Source organism: Zootoca vivipara, chromosome 3 (assembly GCF_963506605.1).
Source record: "Zootoca vivipara chromosome 3, rZooViv1.1, whole genome shotgun sequence".
Lineage (NCBI taxonomy): Eukaryota > Metazoa > Chordata > Lepidosauria > Squamata > Lacertidae > Zootoca > Zootoca vivipara.
In genome coordinates this window covers 32,306,404-32,329,621 of record NC_083278.1, presented here as the reverse complement: position 1 = coordinate 32,329,621, position 23,218 = coordinate 32,306,404, and positions in this window count along the sequence as shown.

The following is a 23,218-nucleotide window of genomic DNA, read 5'->3' as shown; positions in this document are numbered from 1 at the left end:
TTTACGAAAAGCAGGGTAGGGGGGGAACTCGGAAGGTTTGCCGCGTCACAAACGCCTTCCGCGAGCGGCGGCGGCGGCGCCGCCCGGCCAATTGGAGGCGTCGGAAGAGCGAGCGTGCGCGCGCGCGCGCGGCCATGGTCAGGCGTATGGCGGTGGGCGGGGATTTAAATGAGAAGGGAGGGGGGGAAAGGGCGGGGGAAAGGAAGAGGCTAAAGGCGGAGGGAGCCGGTGAGAACTGGTTTGGTAGAAAGAGCAAGCGGTGGCTGCGGGCGGGGAAGTGGCGCCAGCAGAAGGGCGGAGCGAAGCAAGCGCCGGCCCTGATTGGTGTCCTCGCTGCGAGCCTCCCTTGGGTTGTTTGCCTTTGAAAGGCGAGAGCCGGAATTCATCTGAAAAGTCCTTGCATTGAGAGGCGGGTGTTTCTGACTGTATTAAGTCCCTTTGAGAAACCCTCCTAGCGTTGCAGTAGAGCCCGCGCACACGCGCCCCACCTGCTCAGAAATAAATAATGTTGCGGACCCTCACAAGTTTAACAGGTGTAGTGTATTGCTGCGGCATGAACTCCGTGCAGGTTGAGAAGTTTCCATTTCATGAACTGCCTTCCACGGGGGCAAATCCTTGAGTTGCACATAAGAGAGAGCAGAGGTTGCCAACGTGATGCCGTCTTCTGAGGTTGTTTTCTGTGCTTGTGTCAAGAGGTAAAAAGGTGCCACAAGACTTGGCAAAGTTTTGTTGAATTGAAGCAATGTAAATTTACACTGCCATGTTGACAGATAGCTGCTTGCTATCTGGTTTGTAGAAGAAGAATTGCAGCACAAACGCACTTCAGAGCAAGTCCTGTTGAGATCCATGAAACTTAACATGCACAAAAGCAGAGCCATAAGGATAAGCCTGAGAGGGAAAACATTTCAGGTCTATCCACAACTTGGACGGCTTTGTAGCAACTTTGTTTCAACTGTAGTATACGTCTGGAAGCATGAGCATAGCCGGAGGGGTGGGGCAGAGGGGCAGCTGCTAACTGACCAATCACATCGATTATGCTCCCCCTAACAAAGTCTTGCCCCCCCCCAAGAAAAATCCTGGCTACGCCCATGTCTGGAAGTACTGCTGAAATTCTAAAATGGGAGGTGCCTGGGGCTCAAACTGGATGTCACACACCCTCTTCACATGAAACTTTGGGTTGCACTGAGTGCCAAATCTAGGGGGTGCTGCAGGGCACTGCAACTATGACATAGTGAATTGAGCAGAACAGAAGGAGATGCAGGAGGGGCGTGTGCTGAATTTTGGCCACACACAGGGCACTGCTGAAATTTGAAAGACCAAATTCCACCCTTGTTCCAGGTTAACAATACATTCTTACTATGACTTCCCTTGTTCCAGAATTGCTCACTGGCATTGGAATGGAGACCAGCACTATCTCCTGGTGAACTTTTACACAGTTGATTTAGCTTCCTCTATGGAATTTATAGGGACCCAGGTGGCACTGTGGGTTAAACCACAGAGTCTAGGGCTTGCTGATCAGAAGGTCGGTGGTTCAAATCCCTGCAACGGGGTGAGCTCCCGTTGCTCGGTCCCAGCTCCTGCCCACCTAGCAGTTCGAAAGCACATCAAAGTGCAAGTAGATAAATAGGGACCGCTCCGGCGGGAAGGTAAACGGCGTTTCCGTGCGCTGCTCTGGTTCGCCAGAAGCAGCTTTGTCATGCTGGCCAATGACCCGGAAGCTGTCTGCGGACAAACGCTGGCTCCCTCGGCCTATAGAGCGAAATGAGCGCCACAACCCCAGAGTCGGACATGACTGGACCTGATGGTCAGGGGCCCCTTTACCTTTACCTTTATGGAATTTATATTTCTTTTAACTGGAAGGAAGTGATCCTAGCAGTAACTATGCAATAGGACAGCTAAAACAGTTTATAGATGCAGGTTAACTACTTGTTTTTTTCGAGACTGAAGCAACTAGACTCCAGAGCATTGGTCTTCATCTGGTGGATCTGCACCCACTGGTGGATTTAGGTGGCATGACCTAAGGTGTGGGTCTCCCACTTACAAATATATAGTGTAAAACTGAAAAACGGATTCTTAGATGCATGTCTGGACTACAAGTGGGTCCTTGGTCTGAAAAGGTTGAGAACTATTGCTATAGAGCAGGTACTGGGAACCTTTGGCTTTTCAGATACTACGATAAATTGCAGATAAAGTACTTTATACTTAGAGATCTGAATGAATTTTTAGTATAAGGAGAATTATTCTAAGACTCATTTCAACTTTCTCAATATTCCAGCTGACGAAGAATAGTCGAAACAGGGCCTTGTCCTGATTTTTACTGGAATTTACTTTTACTTGCCTTCAACATTGGGATTGATTCCCATTTAAACTCCGTATTACATCAATAAAACCTTGTGAAGATTTTTTGAAATCCATCTTCTTTTGGCCTGAGTTCTTGCAATTTATCGTTTATTTCTGGACTTTCCCAAGAACTCCATTTTTTACTGCTTTTCAGATACCATTGCACAATAACTCCCATCAACCCCAGAAAGTATGCCTGGTGGCAAAGGGTCCCCACACCTGCTCCAGAGTGACCTTTGCCAATGCAGCAATCATCCCATCACTCCTCCCTGCCTTTCATTCCTCACTTTACTCTATGTTAAGTGCATATTGATTAGAAACAATGGTGGTTATTCCTGAAGGTCCCATAAGATTAGAATAAAACTAGGAGGAAGAGAAATGGTTGCCATAGAAAGTCTGATACTCAGTTTAGGATTCAAGAGAGGATAACCGTTCGTTTCCAAAACTATCATCAAAATGTAGACGAGGAATAGACTTTGAAAGGGATTCTGCCACAACTGAAAGGTGGCATTAAAAATACTTAAATAAACAAAACTCATGGATAAACTGCACATTGTTAATTTGGGGAAAGAGGGGAGCACAAAAGTGCTGCCACAAGTTAGATAAATTTTGTTCACATTTAAAACAAGAAAAGGTTTTCCAGATCCACCCACAGCTTCACCCCCCAAGATGCTATTCAATGCCAGGGAATTTCTTTTAAAATACATTTCTATTAGTATCAGGCCTGAATAACAGCAGTTCTGTGAACATGAGACCAAAGGCACATTGCATTTCAACACCTTCAGATCAGAAAGCACCTGAAATCATCTTTAGAAATGTGTTTGTTGGGTAGCCTCTGAGATACTTTTACAACCTCCAGGCAGTCATCCATTTTATAGATAGAATCTGACTGTAGGAAAATGTGTTTGGCATTAAAGAAAAGAAGGTGCAATGGAACCTGTGGCTGTTTACAGGAAACATATTGACCTACCTGTTTGCGCATCAGCCCCACCTATTAAGACAAACTCTTTTGAGTTTCGTGATTATAAACCAGGCATGTCCTTGTTTAAAATCCAATATGCAGGTTTTATCTGCTTATGGCTATACACTTGTACCCATCTTAATGCTTTATTCATATAAATTAGAGCTATATTGAGATGTGACTTTTCAAAAGTATTTATTTGCTTAACTCTCTCACCTTGAAGTTGCACCAATCAACTTTTTATGAGCACACTGCTATTAGAAAAGATTACCGATTTTCTGTCTTCTATTTGTGTTGGCTCTGATCCATAACAGGAAGCGGCTGCAGGGCTCAAAGTGTAAAGAGAAAACGTGGGACAGGTTGGTTTCAGATTAGGAGAGGCAGGGTTATCTATGTAAAAGAAGTGGGATTATTTTTAGTTCATCTGAGAAAGTGGAGTATCATTCCACCTTACTTTGAGCATTGCTTTATTGCATGCATGGCCAAACTTGGCCCTCCAGATGTTTTGAGACTACAATTCCCATCATCCCTGACCACCGGTCCTGCTAGCTAGGGATCATGGCAGTTGCAGGCCAAAAGCATCTGGAGGGCCGAGGTTGAAGAAGCCTGAGGTAGAGCATAGTCATTGTGCTCATGTGATTGGAAATGGGCGTCCTACTGTGTGCTTGCATGCTCATTCCTCCTTCCTTCACTGCAGGAAAAACTTAAAGAATAACCCAGGGAGATCTTGCATTTCCCTCCCTTGACTTTACAAGGCACAATCTTCTTAATTGCCACATGATGCAATAGTAATGAACGAGCTGACAGTGAGGTACTTTTGCCGCGTAGGTGAGTAGACCTGTGACAAAATTGAAAAGAGCCCTGAAGGATCTCAAGGATCCTGTGCCAATCCAGCTGTTGCTGGACTACAACTCCCATCAGTTCCAACCAACATGATCAATGGTCAAGGATGATGGGAGCTGGAGTCCACCTCTGGTATATCTAGTCTGGCGCTGTGCTCCTCACTATGATATTCTGCTTCTAAGCTTGGAGATTGCATATTGCCATCACGAGTAACAGATATATATCAAGAGGCCTATGCTACCTTAATTCATCTTTCCCAACCATGTGCTCTCTTGATATTCTGGACTACAACTCCCATGATATCTAGTCAGCACAACACCTGGAGGGCACCAGGTTGGGAAAAGTTTGTCTGAAGCAAAACTGGCCTGGATATGCCCATTGACTCATGCCTTATTTCCTGTTGTTTAACAGGTTTAACTCTAAAGACTAATACTGTACTCCATAAGAGAGGCTCTTCCTACTGCTTCAAGATGAAGGTGTACTAATTCTGTTCAGGTTGTACATTAAGGTTCTTAATAAGGAATTTAGAAATTCCAACATTATATACAACGTAGAAATGAAAGAGTGAGATTTTCCAATTAAACAAATCTTAAAAACCTTTCCTACTCCTACAGATGCTAATGGGTAGAAAGTTCTCAAGAGAAAATAGATACAGAACATTTTACACAACAACACATTTAAATATTAAAGTAGTTTGCAACCTATAAAACATTAAAAAGACACATATTTGGAAATGACATTAGGATTCAGACTAATTCAAAATTGCCACTTACCTGGGTGTAAATCTCATCGAATCCCAAAGGACTTACTTCTGAGTAGGCATGGATTCGATTGCACTGTTGTACTAACTTCTAACAAGCTTGTTAAACCTGAAAGTTTTTGTTGTTTTGGGTTAAAAAAAAAGTTTTTATACTGTCTATCCATTCCTGCATGACAGAACTAAATGGTTAAACTTTCAAAATATTTACCATACCATTATACATGAATAATGTTGGGTGCAGTAAGTAGTTGGCAAGATCATATTCAAAACAACCAGCAGATCCATACAAACAAGCTCTTCCTTGAGAACAACATGCATTACAAACCTGGATTTCAGACACAGCATATCAGTGTCAGCAAGCTGAAGCAAGGCATGAACCTTGTGGTACTTTGTGTTGATGCTCCCATTAAAAACCCTCACGAGGCATATAATTTGTGGAGGCTCTTGCACTAGCCTTGCAAGTTCACCTTCCACCAGAAGCTGCCAGAGTTTGTTTTTATATAAACAAAAGGTAAAACAAGCCACCTCCAGTTCAAATAAAGCATAGGTCAGAAATCCCTCTGTAGTAAACAATGCTTTTGTTTGTGGAACTTGCCACAAATATGGCTGTGTGTTTTCACGGGCTCAGAATACAATTATTGTCTCATTAACAGTGTTATCTTCCTATCATGTCCCCAAGTCATCTTTTTTTATTATTATTAAAGCCAAATGAATTCCTAAAGTTCTTCAACTACATTTGATCATCACACTGCCAGTGTGAATGTGACTGGATGGGTGCAGAATGACCTGTAAAACTGTACCTAGTTAACATTCATTCATTTACTTTCTTTCTCTATTACATTTCTATCCCACCTTTCCTCCAAGAATCTCAAGGTGACTTACACAGTTCTCCCTTCATTCATTTTTTCCTCATGACAGCCCTGTGAGGTGGGTTAGGTTGAGAGAAAGTGATTGGCCCAAAGTCACCCTCTGAGTTTCATGACTGAGTGAGGATTTGAACCCTGGTCTGACACTCTTTTAGTGTGACACTTTGTAAACTATTTCTGATAGCTGAGTCTTATTTCCTGTATTGTCATCTGAGGCCCTGCCTTATCTATGTTCTAGAGAGGTTCGAAGGGTGGCAACAAGAGAACAGGCCTTTTCTGTGGTGGCTTCACAACTGTGGAATGCTCTCTCCAGAAAGGTTTGCCTGGCGCCATCATTATATGTCTTTAGGCACCAGGAAAAAATATTCCTCTTTACCCTGGCCTATGGCTATTAAATAATCTATGGCCTGTGAAAGTGTAGGGGAGAGGATTGTTATTAACTATTTTATTATGTCTGCCTGTTAGTGTGCTTTATTATGTTTTTATTATTGTTCTGTAATGTGTTTTTAATGTTGTACACCACCTTGGGGTCTTTTGATAAAGGATGGTATATAAATCGAATTATTATTATTATTATTAATAATAATAATAATAATACAATACTACACACTCAACATTTATTTCAGGTTTCGCTACATATTTTATGTGAACAGGGAGTTACAAAAGGAGAATTCTCTACCTCACTGGAGCATCCACTGGATTAAGATGAATTAGCTCCCTGCATCATTTGGCCCATGGGATGTTTAAAGTTTCAAAAGGGGAAGGTAACATTAGTCCAAGATAATCATGGTGGCTAATCTGATTACAAACATATTGCTCATGCTATCTATTTACATGAGAGTAGTAGGGAGAGGTGGGTCTGCTTTTTCTTTATAATTCAGATGAAACTCATTAGAAAGCAGTTTCTGCAAACTTTACAGTTTCAGGGCTTGAACTAAGGAATGTAAACTTTGGGTGCAAGAAGGATCGGCTATATTTAAAAGGTCAAATATTGAATTAAATAAGGTTCAATTCAGACACAGAGCATGGTGAGAAATTCTCCCCCACTTTTCCTTAACACTGGTTCCTAAAAACTCATTGTCTTCTTTTCACTGCCATATTTTCCCCACAATCTACTTTTCTCATTAAAGGCAGTGGCATAACTGATATTTATTATTTCCGTGGAAATGATGCCCTATAAAAAAAATCCCACCTCTTCATAGTGGCTCACATGTGTGTCTTATGCCTTAACAAAAAGATTTCTGGCACTTTAAAAATAAACTGGGTTTTTTTGGTGTCAAACCAGTTGTAAAAACAGATTTCCACATGATTCACATAGACACTAGGATAAGTATATGCTTTCAGTTTTTTCTCCTAACCATAGATAGAATAAACCACTGTTTTTCCATATGATAACAAGTAACATTGGTTTGTCAAACCTGAAAGGGAAAACTTCCAGTCACCTCCCTTCATGTGCAAAGGCTTGCCGTGGCTTCTCCTTGCAATGCTCAACAATGGTCAGGGCCAACCCAAGACCTCTTGCTGCCTAAGGCAAAGGACAATATGGTGTTCCTCTCCCATTCCATGTACAGAAGCTTACTAGGCTGACAAATGAATCTTACTTCCACACTGGCAAAGGAGACAGCAAGTTAGGTAAGGCATGCAGGGAAGGCCACATGGCATGGCCGGTTCTGTCATCCTGACATCTCACCTATCCCCAGCATTGCCACATGAGGCAGGAGTCTCACTCTTTCTAATGGAAGAGCAGTATGATTTATCATTACAGTGGTACCTCTACTTACGAATAACTCTACTTACGAATGTTTCTACTTACGAATGGAGCTCCGTCCGCCATCTTGGATGCGGTTTAGATAGGATTTTTTTCTACTTACGAATTTTTAGATAGGGTTGCTTCTACTCACGAATATTTTCTCCCAATGCATTCCTATGGGATTCAACTTACAATTTTTTTCGATTTACAAATGTGTGTTCGGAACGCATTAAATTCGTAAGTAGAGGTACCACTGTATGTCTGAAGCAGGCCAGAGTCTCCCTCCAGCAGTAGTTTAAAGAGAGAAAGAAAACCACACAACCCTCCATCCCCCTTTCTCAAGCTTGTTCTAATTCAAAATAATACAATTCATGACCACTATCCACAAGAAACTAATTATTCAAAAGCTGAAGCGTAATTTCACATAACTCCTACTGCCTTGGGATAGCATTAGCAATAACTACGCCAGAGAGCACTGCTAGGGTTGCCAGACTCAATAGAGGACAGGACTTCTGTGCCTTTAATTGCCCTGCTCTCTTTTGAGTCTGGAAACCTTAAAGAAAAAGCAGCAGAGTGCAGACCCTTTGCTTGGAAATTAAACAAAGGGTCTGCTGGTTTCTCTTTAAGGTTTCCAGACTCAAAAGAGAGCAGGGCAATTAAAGGCACAGAAGTCCTGTCCTCTATTGAGTCTGGCAACCCTAAGCACTGCATACACTGCAGGATATGTGATGCAAATACAATGCAAGGCCTACCAAAGGGGGGGGGATGATCTTATCATGCCTGCCCTGCTGTCTAGCCTCTTTCTTCGGCATAGCACTGTGGCTTTTAGAGCCCGTGAGCTGGGAAATCTCATCTCAGGCATGAGCACAGTGGGTGGCCCTAGGGAATCCACACTATCTTTGACTTAAATGTCATATCCACGGCATACATTTAAAGCACTCTTATACCACTTTAAAATTCAAGGAGAATCCTGGGAACTGTAGTTTGTTAAGGGTGCTGACCTAGCGGAGTTACCCTTCCATTTAAAAAACTATGGTTCCCAGGATTCACTGCAGCTGTTAAAGTGGTATACAGTGGTACCTTGGGTTACACACACACACCAGGTTACAAACGCTTCAGGTTACAGACTCCGCTAACCCAGAAATAGTAGAAACAGACAAACAAACAAAAATCCTTCCAGTAGCACCTTAGAGATCAACTAAGTTTGTCATAGTACTTCAGGTTAAGAACTTTGCTTCAGGATGAGAATAGAAATCGAGCTCCGGCGGCGCGGCGGCAGCAGGATGCCCCATTAGCTAAAGTGGTGCCTCAGGTTAAGAACAGTTTTAGGTTAAGAACGGACCTCCGGAACAAATTAAGTTCTTAACCAGAGGTACCACTGTAAACTGGGACATGGCATGAATGTGACTTCGGCCTCCACTCCTACCTGTAACATGGATGTGATCACCTCTAGAACTACCTTATACGGCTGTTGAAGCCAGTGTGGTACAGTGGTTAGAGTGTCAGACTAGGAACAGGGAGACCAGAGTTCAAATCCCCACTCCGCCATGGGTGCCTTGGTTGGGCCAGTCACTGTCTCTCAACCTAACCTACCTCACAGGATTGTTGTGGGGATTCAATGAAGAGAGGGAGAACCAAGCATGCTACTTTGAGCTCCTTGGAGAACAAGGTGGGATATAAATGCAATAAATAAATGCAAAATAACTAATTAATTAATAACTAGTTATTGTGTAATCAGAAACGAGTTCTTGCATCCATCTCTAGCAATGGAAATTTCTTTTCAGTTCTGCAGCTGTTCTTAACATTAGAAACTATATTTTTTTTAAAAAAACACAAAAACTTCCTTACATCTTTCTTCTTTAGGTCTTTGTTCCTATGTCCACCACCTCTCCTGCCATCCCCATTGTGACGACCCGGGTCCCACTCTCTCTTACTATCACTGCGACACAGGAATCCAGAGGGGAAAACACCCACCCCCTTCTCCTGCCGCCTCAAAAACAAACCCCTTTTACTAATGGGTCTCTTAGTAAGGAGAACCTTCCAGCTTGCGTGACCGGGTACCTTAAGGAACTCTAGGCTGTCCCACGGAATAACCTCTTGCCTCCAGTAAAGGGTCTCCCTCAGTTGGATTCCCCTACTGTAAAAGTTTGCCCTACACACTCTGGCAACTTCTTGGCGCCTCAGGTTACCCTTCTAAGCCTCCTCCGTGTAACTTCAGGACACAAACTACCACCTCCCTGCCTGAGGTGAGTTTTGCCCTCTCTTGAGCCACCACGGTTGTGAGTCCTGGTACCTCGCTGGAAAAATAAAGACGCACCTTTTTGGCAAAAACAGAGATGAAGTTTTATTGTGTTAAAAACATAAGTGTTTCTTTAACGTGTCATTTATTAATTAGCTTTGTTCCAGTTGTACAAAATAAACTCAGTCAAACATTTAACTTTAAGTTTTCCTAGCCTCTTCACTGTCTTCATACAAGCCACCACCTAACACCACACCACATCACACCCTCCTCCCTCTCCCTCCTAACTGACCAAACCGACTCTCCCTCCTTTTTTAAACCGGGCACAGTCCCGCCCCCATCAGAGTTCTATGTCAGTCAGGCTGGAGGTGGGTTAACTCTTTGTCAGCCGGGTAGGAATAAACATTATAAAAGTGCTTCGATTTGTCACACCCATAAAGCATAGTATCATGTTGGCCTTTACTGGTTATCTTTCCATTGTCTTTTATAAGCAAGGTGATGGGAAACAAACATCAAAAGCATCATTCCAGAACACAACCATTGAAACTGGGATTAAGGAGGGGGAGGGTGTGGCAACAGAGAAATGAATTTCCGTGCATGTCAGGAATGTGCAAAAATAAATGCTCTTGGTTTATCTTGTTCAAAGGAGCCCAGAGGGCATGTTTAGCAAAGGCAGTATGCATACTATACATTTAAAACATATCCCCCACCCCACCCCCGCTCCTAAGAATCCCAGGAACTGTAGTTTGTTAAAATTGATGGGAATTGTAGCTTAATGAGGGTTGAAGTAGGGGAAAGTGTTTTAAATGTGGTTTAATGTGTGATGTGTATGTTGTGTATTGAGTCAAAGGATTTTATATCTGTATTATTATTGTCTGTATTTGCATTAGGATAAAGTAACTGCCTTTTGGTTCCAGAGGGTACAGCTACTATTGGTTCATTTAAGCTGCTGTATTTGGATCCTCTGTCTTATTGGTTTCCTCCAAAAGGCAGCACTGTGATTGCTTGATATTGTTCCCTCCAAAATGTATCCCTTCCTAGCTAGTCCCCTGTCCCTATAAATGTAGCTTTCCTCTCCTCAGTCTTCAGTCTTGTTCACTTTAATAAAGAGCTGTTACTAGAGAACTGTCTCCAGCATGTTTTGTCAAGAGAGCTGAAATCACAAACCCCACGTCACAACAACTGGCGACGAGGATGGGATCCGGAATGCTGAGGAGCGGTTAAACACAACCCTGCCTCAGAGTCCGGATTGCAGCTGAGAACAAGACTCACTGGCCAGCTGAGAAGACGACCCTGCCCGCTAGGACAATGGAGAGTCCAAGGGTATTGGAGCCCTTCCAGCCATCAGAGCCCCACACCTGGGAAGACTACGTCGAACGCTTCGAGTTCTTTGCAGTGGCTCAAGGGATCACCGATGCCAGCAAAAGAAGGGCCACATTCCTGAGCTACTGTGGGCCCGAGACCTTCAAGCTGGCCAAGGCATTACTTGCTCCAGCGAAGCTGAGTGAGACATCTCTCAAAGATATTCTTGCCTGCCTAACAAGCCACTTGGCGCCTACTGAGACCAAGATGGCCCGGCGGATGGAGTTCCATAAGAGGCAGCAGCATGCTGGGGAGTCTGTATCCACATTTCTGGCTGAACTCCGGAAGCTCGCTCAGCACTGCGGCTTCCAAAATCTGGAAGAGACTCTCCTGGATCGGTTTATTGGTGGTCTGAGCAGCAAGAAAGCCAGAAGACGCATCGTGGCTAAAGAAGAGGTTACCCTTGCTTCAGCCTTGAAAGAGGCCACCGCCACGGAGAATTATGAAAGAGAGGAGCTTGATGCCAGTCGCAAGGCCACTAAGCCACAGATAGAAGTTGCGCATGCCATGGACGAGCTAGAGGCTACTCCGAGCCAGAGCCCAGTCCGTGGGGTCGAGTCGGTGCGTCAGGCCTGCACAGTGCACAGAGATCGCCGAGGCAGTTGCCCAGGTTGTGGCGGAAACCATGAAAGGAAGAGTTGTCGTTTCAGGGATGCTATCTGCCGGACGTGCGGAAAGACGGGTCACATCGCCAGGGTCTGTAGATTGGCGGCGTCGGGAGCGACAGGAGCACCTAGACTGGAGCATCGCAGACCGCCCACAGCAACTCGTTTTCTAAAGGACTGCCACTACGTAACGGAGATCAACGGGAGGGCCGTGCAGTTTCCAGCGCAAGGCAAGGCACACGTCAAGGTGAAGATTGAGGGTCAGCAGTGCGACATGGAGGTGGACTCCGGATCCGCATTCACCATCGTGTCGGACCAGACCGCGAAGACATTCTTCCCCAGGGGTAAGTTGCCCCCTCTGGAGCCCTTTCCGGCAACCTTGCAGTCGTACTCAGCAGGCCGCATCCATGTTATGGGAATGTGTGCCGTGAGAGTACAGTTCCGGGACAAACAGGCTGTACTCAAACTGGTGATTGCGAAGGGCAGTCGCCCCAGTCTCCTGGGCACTGACTGGTTCCCTGCCCTGGGACTGAGTATCTCAGGGCTTAATTCAATCCAAACCTGCCCTGAGATGAGTGAGGTATTATGCAAGGAATTTGCTGGTCTCTTTAATGGAAAACTGGGTTGTTATAAAGGGCCCCCAGTTGACTTCGAGTTGGACCCCGGGGTGGCTCCAATCCGACTCAAACCAAGGCGAGTGCCATTTGCACTGCAACCCAAGATCGAGGCAGAGCTGGATAAATTGGTCAAGCAGGGAGTTCTCTCACCCGTGGACTCTGCTAAGTGGGAGACTCCAATCGTCACACCCCTTAAAGCAAATGGGGAAGTCAGGATATGTGCAGATTACAAATGTACTATCAATAAGGCACTCAGGGGAAACTCATACCCCATTCCAGTCGTATCACATCTGTTGGCTAAACTGGCTGGGGGCAAGGTGTTCGCCAAAATTGACCTGGCACAAGCTTACCAACAGCTGCCAGTAACCCCACAATCAGCGGAAGCACAGACTATTGTCACACATAAAGGGGCGTTCAGAGTTAACAGATTACAGTTCGGAGTTTGTGTGGCCCCAGGGATTTTTCAAGGGCTCATGGAACGCCTGTTAAGAGGTCTGCCGGGGGTCTTGCCATTTTTTGATGATGTTTTGATTGCTGGAAAAGACCCACAGGAACTGGTTGCGCGTGTCCGTGCAGTGTTGCTCAAGTTCAAGGAGGTGGGGTTGCAACTGAAAAAAGAAAAATGCAGTTTTGGGGTGCCAACTGTGGATTTCTTGGGGTTTAAAATTGATGCATCAGGCATCCACCCCACAGATGCTAAGATTAAGGCCATCATCGAGGCACCACGACCACAGAACAAGACGGAGTTGCAGTCATTCCTGGGACTTATTAACTTTTATCATTCGTTCTTACCCCAGAAAGCTTCGGTAGCTGAACCATTACATAGACTATTGCAGAAAAAGAATGTGTGGCGATGGGGGCGGGAGCAGCAGAAGGCTTTTGACTCCTTGCGAGGAATGCTGAGTAGCAGGAGCGTCCTTGCTCATTATGATGAGTCAAAGCCGCTGGTCCTGGCATGTGATGCCTCTCAATACGGTCTGGGGGCTGTGCTGAGTCATAGGGAACCGGATGGGTCGGAAAAGCCCATCTCTTTCTATTCCCGTACGTTGTCGCCCACAGAGCGCAACTATGCTCAAATTGATAAAGAGGCACTGGCTATTGTGTCCGGAATCAAAAGGTTCTATGATTATTTGTACGGTCGCCATTTCTCCATTGAAACGGACCACAAACCACTGTTAGGGTTGTTCAACCCAAACAAACAAACGCCACAAATTCTCTCCCCCAGAATGTTGCGTTGGTCAATATTCCTGAATGGGTTCCAGTACACCTTGACCCATGTGCCGGGGAAACAGTTGTGCCATGCTGATGCGCTGAGTCGATTGCCCCTTCCTGGCGGAAGCAATGAGGATCCTGCTCCGGCGGAGCACATTATGATGCTAGAAACACTTCCGGGGGCTCCTGTAACAGCTACGGATATAGCTGAGAAAACTAGGAAAGATGCTGTTCTCTCCCGTGTGCTCACTTGGGTGGGGAGGGGGTGGCCAGGTGGTCCGCATGAAGAAAAATTCAGGCCTTATGCGACAAGGCAGCACGAATTGTCCATGCATAAGGGTTGTCTCCTATGGGGAGATAGGGTGATAATCCCAGCACCACTGAGAAACAGGGTTCTTGAGACGCTTCACATGGGACACCCGGGAATGGTCAGGATGAAGTCGCTAGCCCGATGTTATGTGTGGTGGCCTGGAATGGACCAGAACATAGAACAATGGGTACGAACATGCAAGGCATGCCAAGAGGTGCGGCCAGAAGTGGCCAGAGCACCAGTCCACTGGTGGGAGCAGTCCAGGACTCCCTGGAGCCGGCTGCACATAGATTTTGCTGGGCCATTCCAAGGGAAGGTCTTTTTGGTTATCGTTGATGCATATTCCAAATGGTTAGAAGTGGCGATGGTCCCTAGCATGGCATCAGCTGCCGTAATCAAGGTGTTGAGGCAGCTGTTTGCTACCCACGGGTTACCTGAGACCATTGTATCAGATAATGGGGCAGCTTTTGTATCCCAAGAATTCAGGGCATTCTTGGCTGATAACTTCATAAGAGGGGTCACATCCGCGCCCTTTCACCCATCCTCCAATGGGCAGGCTGAGCGCATGGTAAGAACAGCCAAAGAATCCATTGCGCGCTTAATGGAGGGTAACTGGTCGGCTCGCATTGCGCGAATGTTATTTTTGCAGCATGCGACGCCGTGTACTGCGACGGGCAAGTCGCCAGCCGAGCTGCTCTTAGGTAGAAGACTGGTAACGGTGCTGGATTATGTCCACCCAGATAAAATGCCAAACCGTAATTCAAGAGCAACCCCCCAGGCTGAGACTGACACAACAAGGTATCTCGCCCCTGAAGATCTGGTCTGGGTGAGGAACTATTCACGAGGTCCGCGGTGGGTGGCCGGTGTGATCACCCGGGCTAGTGGACCTGTGTCCTATTATGTGACCTTGGAAAATGGGCAAGTTTGGAAGAGACATATAGATCAGCTGAGGCGCCGGGCGCTCAGCAGGGAGGAGTCAGATAATTCATCCCTGGCTAATGACGCACAGCTGCAAGACCAGAGTGAAAATGGTCCAGAGGTACAGTCACCAGGGGCTTCAGCAAATGAACCAGGGTCTGCTAGTCCTCATGATGACGAGGTACAGGTCGGGGACCCTGAGATGTCTGGGACTCCATCTGTTCCTGATGAAACCCCTATAGCAGCCCCTCCACCACAGGTAACACCCAATCCAGAACCTGCAACACCTGTTGTCAGGAGATCAGGTAGAAGTTGTAGGACCCCACAGTACCTGAGGGATTACGTCTGCTGTGCTCACTAGGGGGGGAGGGGTGTTGTGTATTGAGTCAAAGGATTTTATATCTGTATTATTATTGTCTGTATTTGCATTAGGATAAAGTAACTGCCTTTTGGTTCCAGAGGGTACAGCTACTATTGGTTCATTTAAGCTGCTGTATTTGGATCCTCTGTCTTATTGGTTTCCTCCAAAAGGCAGCACTGTGATTGCTTGATATTGTTCCCTCCAAAATGTATCCCTTCCTAGCTAGTCCCCTGTCCCTATAAATGTAGCTTTCCTCTCCTCAGTCTTCAGTCTTGTTCACTTTAATAAAGAGCTGTTACTAGAGAACTGTCTCCAGCATGTTTTGTCAAGAGAGCTGAAATCACAAACCCCACGTCACAACAGTGTACATATACCTTGAGCAGCCAGACTTTTGGTTACAAAGAATTTACAAAGTTCCTCCTTGTCTCCAGGTGTGCTGTGCAATACCAGACATCATCCTGACTCCTACTTGTGCACTGCAGTCCTCCTGTTGATTTTATAACCTCAAATAGCTTCACCTACAGCACTAACCTCTTAATCTCTGTTTCTGCTTCTCCTCCTCCAGCTGTCAGCAGTATCAGCACCAGGCCTGAGGAGGCCCAGATTATTATTCCGTCTGAAGCCTGTTTCACTTCTACCTGCATTGCAACACAAATCCTACGGTAGCCTCTGCTTATGAGAAGGAAGCATCTGCCTGGCAACTTCTCCTTCTATAGCTCTAGAGTCTCAGAAAAGTCAGACAAAGGTGAGGTACATGTGAGTGTTCAGGTTATTTGTAGTACTTGCACTGCACTGTGTGTGTGTGTGTGTACACATGCTTGCACATGTGTGAATGCTGCAGGATTCAGATGTGCATAATACACTTCCCAAATACGTTCAAGCCTGGTCTGCACAAACAGGCCCTAGGTCACTTCCAGACAGCCTGTTCTTTTGAGCATTCATCCTGATTTTGTTTGCAAGCAATGCCCATTGTTTATAGATCATTCGTTCCGATTTGTTCGACAGCATCAGGAACATGATCAGTGGTAAGATGTATAAACACGGTGCAAGAAAATACTAAATAAACAGGTCGCTCCTGGGGGATGCCTCCTTTCCCTAGAAATTAAGCCGTGGTATAAATAGCTTTCCTGCAAATGGGGATGAAGAATGTTCTGTGTTCCATATCACCTCTTGTGCCCAACTAAGGAAATGGGGGTCTGGGCTTCTATGTTTTCTTGGTCTTGCCTGCCAGTGCCATACTGTATTTGTTGTTGCACATTTCCTGCCTCTTTGCTATCTGTACTTTGCGTAGGTCAAAACACTTTCCTCCTTTAGATTTTTCATATGAAAGGGCATGCAGTGCTGTGCCAGTGCTAAGGGGCTCTTCTACTACTCGCAGCATCATGTGCTTCCCAGGATATCAAGGTTGGTGTGTTGTGTTTGGGTATTGCTATGGCAACACAGGCCTGTGGGACCAAGGAGTCCTAGCAGTGTTCTTGCTGTTTGCTTTCCCTGTGGAGACAGTGTTTGTGTTATTCTGTCGTAGGGTTTATTCTAATTCTATATTTTCTTCTCCAGTGAAATAGGCTCCCACCCCCTACCCGACTCTCTGAATGACATAGCAGTATATTAGGCTGCTTTTAGGGATTCTTGTGATCCTGCTTCTGTCCAGATTTCTAATGTTCCTATCACACTGCCCCATCCACTCAACATTTGTTATGGGGGGGGGGGGGGACAGATGCCCGTGGGAAGCCTGCAAGCAGGACATGGATGCAGCAGTGCTCTCCTCACTAGTAATTCTCAGCAACTGGTATTCAGAGACACACTGTCTCCAACGGTGGAGGTAGATGTTTGGTGTGCTGCTCCAAATAAAAATAAAAATGGTGGCATCCAATGAACAGTTTTAGAGACTCCCAAGCTCTCCGCCAGTAGGATATTTTGTCTTTTCCCCTTTGAAACCCAGACCCCCCTCACAAGCCGTATTACAAATTTACAAATTCCCTTCAGTTGTAAAAGAGGGTTGCCATTCAGCATAAGCCCTTTTCAAGTGTGATTAAGATGTAACTGTGTTTTATGTGCAGGACTGAGTGTGATGGCCTTGCCCACTTTGTCTGTGGTCTTGCTGTTTTCAGCAGCATTGTCTCCACCATAGGGAAGCTTCTTGTGAAGAGGCTTTCAAGCCCTCCTGAGATCTTGCTGTGGAATGCAGTGATGTGAAGGGTGGAGGTAGCCCTGTGAGTCAAGGCTTCAGAGGGCTCCTCTGTCACAAACCCCTTGGGCACAGAAAATTGGTCTTGTGTAGAGGTGCCAACTTGAGCAGAAGATTGAGGGGGCCAATGACACATGCCATGACGTGCGCATGACGCCAGGAGGAGCCAGGGGGCGGAGCTGAATGTGGCGACAACGTGGCTACAATGGCTGGTGGCTCCTCTTCTCTGGCGTTCAGCCACCTCCTCCTCCTCTCACCTCCTCCATCGGCTGGGGGCTGCTTCCACCCTCCTTCCCCTCTGCAGCATGAGGAGGAGGAGCTGCCAGTCACTGTGAAGCTGTACTGCATTTAGCCTCTTCCTCCTGCTACTGCTGTCACCAGCCCAGAGCTGCTTCCCCCTCCTTCCCCTCTGCTCTCAGCTCCACTTTCAGCCTCCTCCACAACAGATTGTTCTCAACATTGGAGGGGAGCAAAGGGACCTGGCCTGGGCCCCTTATACTTATACCAGATTATTCCAGCACTGCATGTATCATCTACTATGAGATGGAATAAAGTTTGCTCATATGATAGACAAACAGAATGTTTACAGCCTTTTCTGTGAATTCTCACCGAAAGAGCTTTGAAAACAGAATGAGTGAAAAGCAAAGCGAATTGACCTTTCCGATCTTCATTCTGATGATAAGAAGGAGCATCTGGTGATAAGAAGGAGCATCATATTATACCACTGGGTCCGTGTCAGGTGCAATAAAATGAAGTCATCCTTTGAAATGCAATGGTCTTGTTTATCAGCAGCATAGTGGATGACATGATGGTTCTATGCAGTTGAGGACTACAGTGATAATGATGGTAAAACAGCAGAAGTAGGTCAGGTCTGAATCCCTCCACCAAATGCAAGTGTGACATATACGGTAGGAGGCAGAAAGGAAAGTTTGTAACAAAGCCCCTCAAAAACAAGGGTGTACAGGTGGAACCCTCCCTCCTTCTCGTCTCTCCACATGCACCCTAATCTGTTCTGGGGTTTTCCCCAACCTTCCAGAGCAGATTCTTGAGGTGCACAGGGAAAGGAGAGGGAGGGAAAATTATGTTGTGCAAGCAGAAGTCCTTGTGTGCATGGGACGGCGTCATTAGACGCAACCCAACAATTACAAACAAAAGATTAATGAATTTAAGAAGAGCCTTGCTGGATTAAAGCAAAGGCCCTTCTGGTCCAGCGCCCAAGACCCTGTGATCATCATCTGAGGCTCTTGGTGTGCCCCCCTCCACAAGATGTCTCTTGACATCTAGTTATACTTAACAGAGATACTTTCCAGGGGATCCCCCCCCCCCTTACAGTCCAAACAGCAACACTTTGAAAGAAGTCCACCATTTTTAAACATATAAAACATATCCTAGTCGCACAGTCACTGTCACTTAAACAGAAATGGAACGCTCTGCCAACTCCAAAGAGGGATATATTTGACTGAATATTGTGTCCTAAGGAAATCTGGCATCCTGATACCGAACATATTATATGAAAACAGGTAATTACATGGGCACTGGAGTGATCTGTGTGGTATGCAGCTTACAAAAGTTGCTGTGCTCAGGTGATGTCAACCCATCTCCAGTGGGGAAGCTGCAATGTTTGAATCACTATGAATAACTACAAGGGGAAAGCTTTGTTTTCAACTTCTCCAGCCACTCCACTCCATCACTGTAACTGCCCTTAATGTTATACTTTGGGAACCATTGGTCTTGTACTTTTAAACAAAAAGAAACTTGTGAAATATGTGTTTACAGAACAGACGGCATAGTAACAATCTAGCCCTCAATTATCCTTTCCCCAAAGCAGACTTTATTGCTTCAGATCTGCCACAGCCAACTCTTTCATCGTTTAGACATTTTGCCCCTTTGACTGTTTCTAGTTAATTCATCGTCCATTTCACGTAACCGAAAAGCAGCTTTCTAAATGCAGCTCCAAGCCTGGAATTGTAAAACACACACACACACACACACACACACACACACACACACACCAGACAGGTAGCTTCCTTTTTTTTTGCAGATGCTAGTCAAACGCTGTTTGGAAATCATCTTTCTGATATCCTTGACAATGATGATACTTGATGATACTCCTAGCTATAATTGAAAAAGAAAATGGGGAGGGGGAATGCATTGACATTCATGCATGTATGATGATGGTGATGCACATATTTCCCTTTTTACAGACACATAAAGAGGTTAATCACCTAACTAAATTATGCCTCAGGACTGAATGTATGCAAATATGCAAGAAGAGTAGGCTCTATTATTCCTCAAAGCCACACTTATAGTGAAATTCTATGCATGTTTACTCATTGAATGGGGGAGAAATTCAGTTTAGTTTGCTCTGAAAGCTGAATCAATCAAATTCACATTTTCTGAATTTTTTTTTAAAGAAAAATGCATAAATTATCAGGAAATATGTATAAAAATGAATATATTACTGAAAACAGCATACAAAAATGCATTATTCAAAATTACACAGACAAAAAGGGGTTTATTAGGAGAAATTCACACTAAAATGCTCAATAACTTTCATGAGGATTTTTTGTTCTGTTTTTAAAATTGCAAATTGCTGCAGAAACGTGGAGAATTGAATTTAAGATTAGAAAAATGAAAACAATACCAGTATGCATGACATGACTAGTTATGGAACAATGTGCTCCACTGCTGGAGCTTCCTTGTCCTACTTGAGGGAGGCAGTAGTGGCTAATTGTTGATGTTGGGGAGATTTAATTTTGTAAAAGGGAAGAGCAAGGGTGAATGCACTAGCTCAGCCTTATCCCCTTGCTATCACTATCATACCCCACAAATTGGAGTGATAGCTTCTACATGGGGAGGATCCTGTTTCCTGTTTTCCGTAAGTACCCTATGACTGATTCCCCCCCCCCCCCAAGCTCAATGATGTGGCCCCCATCTGCTACTTTGACAGCACTTTAAACAGTCCTGGAAACCATAGTTGTTTTTTTAAAAGGGGCTGAGAGTTGTTCAGAAAGCCCTATTCCCTTCCCTTCCAGCAGGAAACTGCAGAACACGAGCCCATTGGAAAAGCAGTACTGTACGTCTGACCCAAAACATTTGCAGGTGCCAACAATATTGAAAGCATAACTGCCCTGAAACCATCACAAGCACAAATAATCGTGAATGGACAATAAAAAGATGTTGGCAGGCCCCATAAAATAAGCTCCCTGAGGTGGCCACCTTACGCTGCTTAATGGTAGGGCCAGCCCTGAAGAAAGTTGTCCTAGAAAGGCAGGAGGAAGAAATTACAGAGCCGAAGAAGCTAAGAGTAGGGCAGTGTGTTTCCTAAGATATCCAGTGCCATGTTCAGTAGATGAAGGTAGGGTTTTTTAAAAATGATATATTCATGGTTCCCTAACTACAGCATTGCTTTTCTATCATTAGATGCGGAAGACAGAGAACTCTACTTCACATCACTCAGCTTCCTGTTCTATTACCATATACTTTACATAACACTTGCCTCAAACAGGTAGGAGTCCTACCTGTGATTACACTGGTGATTACAGAGATGTATGGTTGCTAATGATAGTTTATGCTGCCCTGGCTCTTACAGTGCATGGATTTAAACACTGTTTTCTTTAAACAGCTGATTTAGGATGTTGTGCCGGTGCTACATGCTGGTTAAAATAAATTTAGAATCAGATGGAGGCATTCCATCCACACCCTTGTATCACCCATTCATCCTTGATGTAAGGTTTGTTTTTCTTTTCTTTAAAAAAAATGTGACCGGTAAAGCTGGCTTCTTCTTCCAAAGTCAGTTCTGGACAATCAGGTCTTAACTCTCAAGGCTGACTTTCTACTGATTAGCAGGAGGTCAGATTAGCAGGAGGTCTGTGCATTTCACAATAACTTGGTTTCATTTTCTCTTATTGTGTGTATCTAGGCTAACTTGTGCTCTTGACAAGGAGCTCTATGGGCACACACACCCTGTCCCTCCTTGCCCCCTTGGCAAGGAAAGGTATTCGTGCCTCTGAGGCCAGGAGAGACCATAGACCAGAAAGTCTGCTTTTCATCGAATGGGAGGGGGCCCCACAGGCTGCCATGACAGCCCATGCCAGAAACTGGATTGTCTGCCGAGGTGACTAGAGGAGCAGCGGCAGTGGAGGAGTGGCCTGGGGAGTGTGCAAACAGGCCAGAGGGGAGAGCTGCAATTCCCCCTACCCAGCCTTGGGCCTGCGCCCTTGGCAGGAACCAACCTGACCAACCCCTAGGTATGCTGCTGCTTGTATGCACATCACAGTGTGACTGTTCATCTTATGCAGGGAAGGGAAGGAGAAATGGTATAATCAGGCAAGCTTTCATCTTATTTCTTTTTATTCATCTGTGCTTTGGGGGAGACTAGGCAGTACTGGACATATCAGCTTATTGCTGATGGGCATGTTATAAGGACCTTGCGCATTACATAGATAGGGAAGTGTAGGCAGGGCTTGGCTCAGTCAACAGTTGTGTTCACAGTGTCAAGATATGCATGAGCTTCAACTTCGGCATGCAGTTGATTCACTCCTCCCTTCATCTGAGCAGTGGAGCAAGACAGGAACCACAGTCAACATTCGAACCAGAAAACTATAGTTAAAGCCTTTCAAACTACCCAGAGTATGAAACCCCTGTTTTGGATATAATGGGAAGCTATATATATATATATATATATATATATATATATATATATACATACCCCGCCTTATACCCAGAGGTCTCAGGGTATAGCTTGTGGTCTTGTTCACTTTCTCATGGGAAGAGAGGAGAAAATGGGATTTTTGTGGCTGAATGAAGCTTGTACATATCTCAGCTTATTAAGGCAAGATGTGATCATATGAAAGTGGCCAATGGCCTCATGTGCCATGTTTCTCCGAAAATAAGCCGTACCCCGAAAATAAGCCATACCCCGAAAATAAGCCATACCCCGAAAATAAGCCATAGTTATAGGCAGTTTAACCTTGTAGGTTAAACTGTACCATGCTTAATATATATATAAAAAAATAAGACATCCCCTGAAAATAAGCCACCGTGTGTTTCTTTGAGGAAAAATTAATATAAGAAAGTGTCTTATTTTTGGAGAAACACGGTATGTGCCCTTTTCCATAGTGGGGTCCTTTCCTCTTGGATTCATCTGTCTCATTCTCCATGGCAACATTGTCACTTCCATTTAATGTCTCCCATGCCCTGTCCTTGCTGCCCTTTCAAGAACAGCACCTGGACATATTTCCCATCTATCCAAAGGATGAAAAAGCAAGAGAAACTGTAATTTACAGGAAAGGTTAGAGGCGAGAACTGAGTCAGGAAGTATCAATGGAACTGTGCTGGAACTCTTAAAGACCTTTATTTTCTCCTTGTTAACTCCATCAAGCACCTATGCTCAATATAGGTTAAATGAGCTGGCTAGAGTTGCATCAATAATAAACCACAGTTTTGCCAGTTTTGAGGTAATGGAAAACTGTGGTTTATTCAAAACCAAAAGCGGAAGTTTTTGATCTCATTGCTTAGCACATGAAGGAGGAGAGAGAAGGACCATGTGCCTCAGACTCAAGGTTAGGGGTGGGGAACTGGATCTAGCTGGTGGGCTACATTCTTATCTCACTGAACCCTGTGGGCCAACTTTGATATGTAGGCAGAGTCTCCCACCTGTCAAACACCTCACATCATTATCAGCTGGCTAGCAATTGCAACAAGCTCCTTTGAAGTCCATTTTCAGGCATGGCAAGCTGTCTGCAGAAGAAACAAGCCTGTTTACCACAATCTGAATCCAAACCGCCCCGCAGATGGACAAAGCCCGGCTTAAGAAGCCGTGCTTTCAGCACCAGCTGGCACTGACAGCAAGCCCCAGTTGCAAAGGAACAGTTGGGGAGCTCA